A 12,742-nucleotide genomic window follows, 5' to 3' on the forward strand; every position below is an offset into this window, starting at 1 on the left:
ATTAATCTGTTCAGACTTCCATAACAGAATAAATTGTCTTTATTCCAAACTTTGATATGGCTTAAACAACAGAAATTTATTTTCTCACAATTCTGGAGGCTGGAAGTTCAAGATCAAGGTGCCAGCAGGGTTGGTTTCTGGGAAGGCCTCCTTCCTGGGGTGCAGAGAGTTGTCTCCTCTGTGTCCTCACATGGACTAGCCTCTGCACGTGCAAATGGACAGAGATCTCTGGCTTGTCATCTTCTTAGATCCCACTGGGATTAGGACTTCACTCTTCGGACCTCGTTTAACCTAATTACCTCTTAAAACCCCCATCTTCAAATAGAGTCACCTTGGAGATTGGGGCACCAACCTATGAATTTGAAAGAAAAGGGGATACATTTCAAATTATAACACCTCTGTTTGTTCAAAATCTACAAATTTAGTAAATAGTAAATAATAGAATAGGTATTCCCCTATGTCCACATATGTGAAAAGTATTCATTTGCTAAGAATCTGGAAACTAACCTGGGAATATCCTAAAAGTAAACCATGGATTTCTCTGCTCTGGGAAATATAATAAAGCCTTATAAATTCCAAGGCAAATGACTCTTGGCCTCACATAAGACAAAAACTCTAATTCTCATCTGGGGCCCAGCACGACTCCCCAGATGAACCAGTGTTGGGCCGATGGATACTCCTGCAGGCACTGAGGACTATACTATGTGTCCCTTTCTGTCCATTTGTGTTGCTATAACAAAATACGCAAGACTGGGTGATTTATAAAGAATAGAAATTAGTCTGTTATCATTTTGGAGGCTGGAACTCCAAGGTCAAGGTGCTGGCAGGTTTGACATCCACGAGGGCTGCTCTGCTTCCAAGTTGGTGCCTCGCTAGCTGCAGTTGACATGGCAGAAGATGAAACGGCAAAAGGAGACACCTGCTAGTTTCCTCCAGCCCTTTTGTGAGGCACTAATTCTTTCATGAGGAGGACCCCTCCTCCCCCACATGACATCCTTCCCCCAAAGGCCCCAGCTCTTAACACCACCTCGATGAAGAGTCCATTTCAACTTTAACTGTGGGGGGATGCACATTCAAACCACAACCTCTTCCCAACACTCTAACAGTGAAGTCTAGTGATAACTACTCTGCGGAGCATCCAAGAATGAGCTGCCCGATGGCTGTTGAATAAAGGTCCCTTGGCCCTTGATAAGAAATAAAAATTGTCTTTATTCCAAACTTTGATATCTAATTGCTGCCAAGAGGTGAGCTGGAGAGCTGAGCAGACGGGTCCTGAGGTGGTGAAGGAAGACAGGCCAAACTGAGTGACAAGAAACTTTTTATTCTCTGACTGCAGTACTAGAAGCAAGAGGCCAAACAGGAAGAGGTGCCAGCTCCCGTCCTCGTGCTCACTTTGCCCCCAGAACAGCTCCAGGTGAGCCAGACACAATAGGGCAGATTGTCTCATAGCCCATGGGGACAGCAAGAGGGAACAAGGAGTAGAAGTACTGAAAGCGGACAAAAGAGACTTGATAAGGAGGCCTGTGCAGGGAGGCACTGGACTAGGAATGCAGTTATTCGTGGGAGTGTGGCTAGTCGTGGTGTGGTGGAGTCCTTGAAGGCGGCTCTGTCCAGACTGTGCACCCAGCGCCACATGCGGAGGGCAGCCTTCCCCATGAGAGGTTCTAACTCCAGTCATTGCCTGTGGCCAGCTCCCACCATCCCCCCAAATAAATCACACATACAATTTTGTCCTGGAGCCAAATTCTTCAGTTACCCCTGGTAACAGCGCCTTTTCATATCCCTAGACAGGTTTACAAGCACTCTGAACTCCCTAGCCATGACCTTTGCTTAATGCATGTTTGGAATATCACAGTAAACTACAGTGAGAATAAATCTATCACCAAATTTTCTCCAGAATGAAAACACCAAAGATGCGATAACAGGATATTATTGGGCATTATTATAAGTGCTTTTCTGTGTTCTGATGCACGATGGGAAATAATTGCAAGACTGCTCTCAATAAATACAGCTTTATATCTGCTCTTTTTGTTGTTTTCATCACAATAAAGATCTGAATATAATTGATGATCTATTATACTTCCTTTGCCTGCACTATAATGGCTTTTAAATTTCCCTCCTAATTTTACTATTCTGTTAATTAACTATGATTGTAATTACAATCTCCTCAAATCTTTCCTAGTAGGAAGAAATTTGGAGGAAATAATCGGGATAGTAGTAAAAGTGATAATTAAATAAGGATATTAAAGTCACTATATGAGTGGCATGTAAAAAGCTAAGTTGTTCCCTGGGGAGATTTTGTCCTAAAAAAGATGCTCCAATAGTATATATAAACTTATATAAATTCCCCTTTTCCTGCCTCCAGACCCCAGCTACCTCCCTGCCCTCAACACATTCCCTAAACCAGGAAGAAAACCTGAGGGAGACAAATAAATGGAAAAGAGAAGAAATTCATAGCCTGAACCAAGCCAAAGCATGTTTCCACCCACTTGGTAGGACTCTTCAAAACTCGCTAAAGCAAATTGAACTCTGCAAATGTGTATTTTAAAAGGTTGGATATTGAATGTGGAGGGGAAATTGAACAGCAGTACAAGATTAAAGTGTTATGTGAAATTTCAGTAATTGTGCCCATTAACTGAAAAAATATTTGCTTAAGTTTTTTTTTTTTTTTTCCAGTACCACCCCTTGGTTAGCCAACAAAACTGGAATGTGCTGCTTAGGAGTGTTCTGCTGCCCGTTTACTACCCCGTTTTCAAACCTGGAACATCTCCAGCTATGCCTTCCTATATTTAATGTTTATGACCTTCCTTTATTTAATAAATACCATGCAGAATACCAATAGATAGGCTGGATTAAAGTAGAAATTGACTACAAAGGGGTGGGGGTCTACCACTGAAAAGCCAGGCTTTTCAGTGTCTCCCCAGCAGTGCCTCAGGCCTGGAGGGAGCCAAAGATGGCTTCCATCCACCTCTCTAGGTGCCCTGGCTGGGCTACAAATTAAATTGACGTAAAACCAGATTAACAGGAGAAAAACCAACAAAATATGAGTGCAAATAGGGCAGACTAAAGCTTCTATAGCATCCTGAGCTATAGGAAAAAATAGAGCTTGGAGTTTCTGGGAGGTGGTGGAGACAAGTGAGGTGAGGGGGAGGTGAGGAGGAGGAGGCGAGGGGAGGGAGCTCTTGGTGACTCAAGGTGGTCTTGTGCAGATAGAGCCTCTCAGGTAGTAGCAGTACCTGAAGCAGCCCTCAGAATAGCTGACAGATCATGTGGAATAGTGTCAACCTCTGCTGTCCTTGCCTGTGATCCCAATCTTCCCTGGTTAAGATTCCCAGGGAGGGGATTCATGACCACTGGTTCCTTTAGGATCTGTCTCTAGGCAGCTAGTTCCTTTAGGATCTGTCTCATAGAAAGTCACTGCCTGCATCTACCATCCCCAAGCACCCTCTATTCAAAGGAATCAGTATATCAAAGTGTCATATTTGGGGGTGGTATTTCCTGAACTTCATCAACACTTCAAATAGAATTAGGTGGAAAAGGTATTAAAATTAGCTCCTCATTTCCTAAGGTTCTTTTTTTTTCTGATATAAGACAATTTATTACTGAATACTAGGCTCCTGGTATTTCCTCTCCTTGTATTTTTTGGATAACTGATTTAAAATTCCTCCCCCAAATGGCATGGAGATTCTTCAAGAAACTAAAAATAGATCTACCATCTGATCCAGCTGTCTGTCCCACTTCCAGGTATACATCCAAAGGAAATGAGACCTGCATGTCAGAGACACTTGGATTCCCATATGTGTTGCTGCACTATTCATAACAGTTAAGATACAGAGCCAGGCCAGGTACCCATCAGTGGATGAACGTGTTGAGGAAAATGTGGTAGACATCCACAATGGAACACTGGCTGACCATAGTGAGAATGGTATCCTATCGTTTGCAGAAAAATGAATGGAACTGGAGGACATTATGTTAAGTGAAACAAGTCAGACACAGAAAGGTAAATTCTGCATGTAATCTCTCCTATAGGAATGTTTTAAAGAGTTGATTGGAATGTATAATGTGACTACCAGAGGCTAGAAAGGGTTACTGACAGCAGACAGTGGTAGGTTGGGGGTACCCAACAAGGTTACAAGGAAGTAAACGTCCTAGTGTTCTATGGCCCCGTGAGGAGACTGTAGTTAAAACAACCTATTATGTTTTATAAATAACTGGAAGAGAGGAGCTTGAAAGCTCCAAATACAAAGTAAAAATGATAAGGAGGTGGAAAGTTAAGTCACCCTGATTTGATCAGTACATATTATATATATTTATTGAAATATGTCACTGTGTCCCGTAAGTATGTATTACTACGTGTGAGTCAAAGGTTTTTAAGTTTAAAGAGACAGAAGTGTTAAGTAACCTGATTTGATTGTTTATTCTTTCTTTCTTCTCCCCCCCCCCCAATGATCAGGAGCAAAGCCCCGGGGCCTCCCACATGCTAAGCAAGTATTCTGCCTCTGAGTTACGTCCCCAGCTTTCTGATTTGATCACTATACATACATACATGTGTAGCATTGTTACACAGTACCCCTCAATTGGTAAAATTAAAATAATAATTAAAAAAATAAATATATATTAAAAGATTGGTGAATAAATATAGATTTATACATTTTAAGTTAAAATAAAAATGTTAACAGTGACATCACTTTAAATGATAAAATAATTAAAAGTTCTCCCGACTATCCTGCTCCCTTTTCCTCTCCCATTCCCTTCACAGTTGTTGACTCTTTCCTCTACCTAGCTTAGGCTGCTTCTGTAGGAAGACAGTCAACAAGATACAAACAGTAAAATATATTTGACCTGATTTCTACTTACATGTTTGTGAAATAGGAATTTGGGGATAAAGGGAAAGATACTGAGTCTCAAAGGAAGTGGCCATAAACCAATGAGATGTCCAGGAACAATCGCAATTCCCAAGCATCAAGCTCTTGGCCTGAGCCCTTGTAACCAACGTGCAAGTGCACGGAAAACTGGTGCAAAATTATGTAGCTCTACCCTGACTCCACCTCCAGTTCAGACCCTAGCAACCATCCCTCTCTAAATATTAACACCGCACACCAACAGGATGCTGCAGATAGCCCCACAGAATGCATCTTTCTTGCTTTACTTCAAAGGCATCTCTCTTGAGATTGTCCCCATTCTCCCTTGAACTTGCATCTCCTTTCCTAAATAAACCTTTCTCTATGCTTTTGGACTGTGAAGAAATTGTTTTCCTTCACTGCGCCAAGAACCCCCCTGGCCCTGAGTCAAGTTTCCTCTTCTGTCTAGGAACTCCCCAAACCTTTCTTCAGAGATTTGTCTTCTCCTGTAACATGCACATAGAGAATGAGAACCTGGAAGCATAGATTTCCCACCTTTTGGTCTATGCTATGCTAGTTGACTTACATTTTTAGAATGAATTCAAGTGACCTGTGTTATTTTCGATCACAGGTTCTTTTGAATACAGTCAAGTCTCAGCTGCCTGAACATCTCTTGGACTGGTCATGGGCAGTGCGATTCCTGGGTTTCTTGTTGCTCTGCTGGCCCAGATCATCAGCTCTCTCCACATCCATTCCCAGCCCTGTCCTACTCAGCACTGCTCAGAGCATCATCCCTTGAGCGTAAAGCAGGAGAGAAAGGCCAAGGCCCAACCTCAGCAGCCTAAGACTCCACAGCAACCACAACCACTTACGACCCTGGTTTCCCTCTGGCCTGTTGCAGGTCCAGCAGGTGTAGAGTGACTGCTTCAGCCTCCCTTATTCACGAAGAGAAGCAAAATTATCCTAACCAATGTTGGAGTGGATGCTTCCGTTTCCAAAGAAGTACAAAATATATGCGTGAGGGCAATGCATTTCTGTCATTTACTCATAGCTTACTATTTAATTTTTCAGAATATTTATAATGTACTAGGGTTAACTATAGGGTTCTCCTTTGCAAAGGAAATGTACCAAAATTAGTCATAGCAATGAGTCATCCTCATCCCAGAAGTCACTTACAGGTACCGTATGAGCAAAGACAATCTGGACTTCTTTAAGGATGTATGCCAAAAACAATATATGAAAATAAGAAACCAATCCAGACTTTGTGTGTGTGTGTGTGTGGTTCTGGGGATTGAACTCAAGGCCTTATGCGTGCCAGGCAATCACTCTTCGAGGGTCCCCCAGACTATTTTATGTGTAAAATAAACAAGGAGAGCAATACTATAAGCCATAGGCAAGAAGGAACTTGAAATGAGAGCCCTAGGAAATGTTATCCATCCCAGTGGAACACAATTTGCCAAGGCCCAGGGAGACACTGCGCCTAACTCCTGCTGTGTCTACTAGAGAGGAAAGAGTGGGTTTCTTGCAGGAAAGAAGGTTGTCTCTATACCTGTGTGACCTAGGTGACATCAGGTAGTGAGCTAAACAGAGTGTCATATCTATGTTAAGCATCCTGGGAAGGTGAGGTTCACAGGGGCTTGCACTCTATGCTTCTTCCTGATAGGAAGAATCAGTTTTACATTTGGATGTACACTCAGGACCCTCACGATCCCCCTAAGAGTAATTCCTTAGTCAGTGAGGCACATAACACAAAGGAACCAAGGCAGTAGCACCCAGTCACAAGTTGTATGATCAAATCAAAGCAGGGAGAGGAATAGGGCAGGGATCTCTGGAAGAGGGGCTGTGGGACCCTGGTCTTGTCCTCTTCCTCTCCGGCTTGGCTTCCTGGCTTGTTCACTCCATCCTAAGTGGTTATAGTGTTGCCTGAACAAAGTAGATGATCAATAAACATTTCCTGGGCAAATGATTACATGCAAGAATGAATAGGCAATGGCTCGACATTATTCACACTGGGGGAGGAACTAACTATTCCCTGGTACATGTGAATATCAGACTTTTTGTAAATTATTTTGAAAGTGTAGTAACCTTTGCTAGTTAGATACAAATTTGATGGTTGAAATGTATTTACATCAAGGGTGTAAGCACAGTTCATGTTTTTAAATTAGTGAGTATTATCAGTCTACCACGTACCAGCCAAGAGCCCTGATTGATAGGGAAAACAAATCACAGGTATGAGATCAAAAGCAGGAGTGAAACACATGAAGAGGGTGGGAGGAGTTTGGATAATATGAAGGAATTAAAAAAAAATTGACCCTCGTTTTAATGATCTGGGTCCCTATGAGTACTTACTAGAGAGTTATATAAAAAATTCACCCTGTAGCTCTTACTATCTCTTCTTGGTTATAGACATTGCATCGCTCAGAGTTTGGACAAGAAAGCAGAACCCTCTCTAGGTATTTTAAGTGGAAAAGGATTTAATACAGGGAATTTGAGCCCTGACACAAAACCTCTACAAAGGCTAAGAGAGTAAAGATCCAAGAAGCCCCTTGTAGCTTTCAGGAAATTGGGAAGTTCAGAGCGCAGAAGAAACCTCCACCAATAATCTCCACTTTGTGCAGCGCCAATGTAGGTAAATGGCGGGATACCTGGAAGCTTCCAGCCAAGCCCCTGGTCTGCTCATGGCCCAAGATTACCTCCTTGCTCACACCTGCTTGCCTCAGCGATGCTGTCTTTGCCTTAGGTCCTAGTCAGTCTCAAGGAGGGCCCATGTTCATGGACAGGCTGTAGTTCAGACCTTGAATGTCCTCAAAGGCCCATGTGTCTCCAAGGTGGGGCTACTGGGAGGTAGAGGAACCCTCCGGAGGTCCCCCCCCACGCGCCCCACCCCCGCGCTGGGGTGGGGGGGGTGGGGGTGGGGGTGGAGATCTTTGTGTCATTGAAGGAGTGCCCTGGAAGAGGGGCTGTGGGACCCTGGTCTTGTCTTCTTCCTCTCCGGCTTGGCTTCCTGGCTTGTAAAGTCAGCACGCTCCTGCCACAAGGTGTTACCCAGAGCAATGCCCCAGGCCCCCATCTTGGTCTGGAACCTCCAGACCAAGATGAACTGAAATAAACCTTTATTCTTGATGAGTTCATTCCCACGGGTATTTCATTGTAGTGACAGAAAGATGGTTAAGAAAGTCCCTAAGCTAGAATCTCGATGACAAAGCAATTTGGAAACTGTAGTTTCCAAGGGGGGAAAACAGATGAGGCTGTTGCTAAGATCCCAAGAGATCCAGCCCAGAGCTCTAGGTGAAGTCTGTAGTCGGACGTAAGCAGTTTCCACTCACCACATGAACCCAGTCACTGTACTTTAGTGGTTTTGTTGTTCTCTTTCTAAAATTCTCCTGTGGAAAGAGAGGATGGACTCTCCTCACTACTGTTTTATTGTTCAAAATCTGCAAACGGACAACACTGAGAAAGCAGTTTGCCTGTGGAAGTTTTAACACAGAGCAGTTCCTGGGCAGGCGGAGAAGGCGGAACCACCTGGGGCCGAGAGGGTGGATATCTCAGGGCAGCTTTTGCTGGGGAGGTTGAAAGATCAGTAGGTCTTCTGAACAGACAAGAGGGCAACGAGGTCCTGGGCACAGCATGTGACCTTACTAGGACTTCACAGGAGGGGAAGCATGTCCCTCTGCCCGTCTCTATGTGTGGTCTTGTATCCACTCAACAGACCTTCATTACAGACCCTTTTTTAGGTAAGTGATATCTGCTGCGAGACAATGGCCTACTTTAGACGTAGGGCTCAATAGAACATGGGAGGCAAAATAATAGAGTCTTGGTCCTCTCATTTAAAACAGCACAGAACAACAACAACAACAACAAAAAAAAAAAAAAACAGTTTCCATCAGCCCTCCCACCTTGAGGCTCCCAACGGAGGCCTCCTGGATAGTATTAGGAAAAATGAAGGTCAGGCCTCACCTTCCCCAGGCTCTGCCTCTCCCCTTCCCCGTTCATCTTTCTAGGAGGACCTTGCCTGGCCACCCAGGCTGTGTGCACTGCTCTACTTGGGAGGGAATGCCTCTGGGGACCCGCTGTGGCCACCTAAGTGGAGAGAGGCAGGCTGCCCTGCCCTTTCTGTTTTCCTTAGTGTAGAGAGTCCTGAAATGAAAAACAAGGATCAGTTTCTTAGGTTGGTCTGTACTCAAAGAAAAATATCCTTTTATCTTTCCGTCCAGGCCTCAGAGGGCTTTTCTTCTGTAAGTGCATGGAAATTTAGGCTCAAAGAGCCTCCTAGGAGGACCCAGGGCCAGCCCAGGAATCTGCACCAGCTTCCAGCCAGCATGCCTCCCGCACCTGCACCAGGGGACTGGGCCAAAAGCAACACGGCAGAGGTTGTGCAAGGAGAAAAGTGAAGGGTGAAAAGGTTCATTAGACCTTCAAGTCACTTCTGTGCTGGCTTTCCTTACCCAAGGCACGCTCATAAAGATAAGCTCTAGACAACAAGAATACAATGAGGATGAGCCAAGGTCCTGGGATCCTTTGATAAGATAGGAAAATAAGAGAAAAAAAAAAAAAAAAACCAGACCCACAGAGAGAGAAAACTTCAGTTTTAAAAGGAAACTTAATCCCTCATATAGTCTGGATTCAGAGTTGCATATACTTTAAAATACATTAGCAACACATAGAAGGGAAGTGAGCTGATGATATTTCTCTCTCTCAACATGTTCATTTCCCTCAGCCTGGGCAAGGATGTGTTTCAGTTTGTGTGGGTTTTTTATTTTCCCCTTTATATAATGTAGACTGTAATTAAGGAAGAATCCAATCCTTCCCTTATATTAATCCTCTGCAATAATGAACAATCAGTCACAGGCAAAAGGGGATTAAAATTAAAAGGCTAAAAACTATAGGTTGAGCAAACATAACCACAGCTAATGGGATTGTAAGAATAATCTTCCATGAAGTTACCAGATGAAGAATATGTGTTAGAGTTTCTTCATGCTTTTTCAGTTCTTCATGCCACAGTTTTAATTAAAAGTCTATCATGCTGCACGGCTACATTAGCACAAACCCAACTATTACTAATTTGAAAAAAAAAGTAAAATTATAAGTCCTAAAGACTTTGGAGTTGTTTTGAGTAAGATCAGACTCAAGGGGTTGGGTTTGTAGCTCAGGGGTAGAGCATTTGCTGATCACATGTGAGGCACTGGGTTCGATCCTCAGCACAGCATACAAACAAATAAATAAAGTAAAGGTCTTATGTTCATCTACAACTAAAAAATTAAAAAAAAAAATTTAGACTCAAAGTGAAAAGTATCATTTTTAGACCCTCTAATTGGCTGGATACTCTCTGCCATCAGCTTTACTATCCCAGGACATAAAATTACAAAACTTGGAAAAAAAAATCACAATGACTAATAAAAATTCTGGCAGATAATATTTTTGAAACCTAATTTTTAAAGCTAGTCTTTAAAATAATTCTCACAATGTCACCACTTTGAGAATGCTTCTAACTGGAGGAGAAAAATTCCAAAACAGCTGAGTATTCCTGAGAATGTTCCAGAACAATGCTATATAAGGCTCTGAGATAAAGCCTTTCCTCATACACAGGCCTGATGTGTTCAATCATTACCACTAAAAAATTCAACCCTCAGAAGTGTGTTTTTGGCCTCCAGTCCCCGATTCCTTCCATTTTGACTATATTTCAAGATTATCCCTGGCTTTGATTTTCAAAATAGCTTTTTCCTACAGGGACTTGGTTGGAATTTTGTGGGAAATGATTCTTCATTATTCAGGATAGTCTCTAGCTTTGTGAGAACTCACTATTCCTGGCCCTTGATCACTACATTGAGAAACCTGTCTCGATCATATTTCCAAAGGCCTACAGGGGCTGCTATCCATGGGGTTGAGACCCCCTATACCTCAAGCATATGCTCCTGTATTCACAATTGCCCTCTCCCAGCCCCCAAAAGGCAATTTTTACTTCTTGTGGCTGGGACGCTAGATGAAGATTCGCTCCAGGAGTATATTCGTCTGTCTCTCTTCGGATCTCTGTTCTTTCTGAACATAGATTCATTCCTACCATTAAACATGACCATGGCTAGCTGGGTACGGTGGTACACATCTGCTATCCCAGCAGCTCCAGAGACTAAGATAGGAGGATTGAAAGTTGGAGGCCATCAATTTAGTGAGGCCTTAAGCAACTTAGCAAGATCCTGTCTCAAAATAAAAAATAAAAAGGGCTGCAGATATAGCTCAGTGATAAAGCATCCTGAGTTACATCCCAGGTTCCAAAAAAAAAAAAAAGACCGTTGCTATTCAGTGGGGTTTTAGCACATAAGTTTAAGGTGTATAATTACTTAGTGTTTGCTTATTTTCTCTAAAGACAAACGAACATAGAGGTGGAATTTATGGTGTTTGCTTCACCTAGGAATTCAGTCCCAGCTTGCCTCAGCCCAGCCTATACAGGTTCCATCACTTTCTCATCTGAAATAAATATGAAAATACATTCCAGATGTTGCTCTTCTGTCTATTATGTTCCCTTCAAGAAGAGCACTGTCAATTATAGTGAGAGGAACTACTTTTATTCCTTGAGATCTTTTCCTCTCTAGGTTCGACTTCAGAATGCCCAGGAGACGACTTCTTAGGCTCAGAAACCTTTTTAAGAAAACGGTAAGGAGTCATCTGGCAGACAACAGGGAAAAGTATGGATTAGGAAACGTCTTGGTTTGTTTTATACTGCTACAACAAAATTCCTAAGACTGGATGATTTATAAAGAAAATAAGTATTGTTGTTGTTGTTGTTGTTGTTGTTTTGGTTTTTTGTTTTTTGGGGTTTTTTTTGATGGTTTGGGAGGTCAGGAAGCCCAAGGTCAAGAAGCCCAAGGTCAAGGGGCCCACCTGGTGAGAGGCTTTGTGATTGGTCTTATTGGAAGGACAACAGTGTTCAGGCAGGTGAGGAAGTGAGAGATGGGGGAGGACGGGAGGAGAGGCAGGAGGGAGGAGGGAAGCCGAAGCCAGAACCCATCCTTTTACCAGGGACCCCCTGCGGGATAATGACAGTGACCCACTCACTCAGTCGGAGGCCTTATGACGCAATCCCCTCTTGAAGATCCCACTCTCAGCCGTGCGGCCTGGGGGATGGGGTTTCCAACACGCGAACTTCAGAGAGCACATTCAAACCATCCGGGAAGATCATAAGCCACCCTGATGCTACTTAGGCCAAGTCTTCATTTTCCTAAGTCCCCCCTGAGCTATGTATCCTTTGTGTTCCTGTGATGATGGAGATGTCCGTTCTCAGCTGTTAGTCTTCAAAAGTTTTCTATGGCTCAGATTATTCAGCATGAAAAGATAAACAAATTCTTAATTCCACGTGGTATTTAGAGAGAGGCTAAACTTTTCTATGCACAGGCTCTAATCTTGGCATGACACAATGTTTTTCATGAACAATAAAGCACAGTAGGATGAACCGAGAATAAGAAAAGGAAAGAAAAAGGAAACAAATTTCACTTGGCTCCAAGGACTATTTTTCATGGATCTTCCAGATCTAAGAATCTATGATTGAAGTCACAATATGCATATTATGTGTTTTGCTTTTAAAATGACCATATCACATTTTTATATTCTTACTTTGTTTTCATGATTATCATACTTAATTGTTATATTATCAGCCTTCTTTTTGATACATTGTCATCTACTAAATTGTTCTGTTTTTGAGTATTTAATTTTTTTCTTCCTCTTAACAAATAGAAACATCTGTCTTACATCTGTCAAAATATTTCCTTAGGAAAAATGCTCTGGGTAGTATTACTTGGTTAAAGGATTGAATGTCTCTGTAGCTTTTACTAAATATTATCTTATCCCTTTAAAAAGGGGACATGCCAGTTGGAAAGGCTCCTTGCTGCATATTTGTATTCAAACCTTCC

Source organism: Urocitellus parryii, chromosome 10, assembly GCF_045843805.1.
Source record: "Urocitellus parryii isolate mUroPar1 chromosome 10, mUroPar1.hap1, whole genome shotgun sequence".
In the NCBI taxonomy this organism is placed as follows: Eukaryota; Metazoa; Chordata; class Mammalia; order Rodentia; family Sciuridae; genus Urocitellus; species Urocitellus parryii.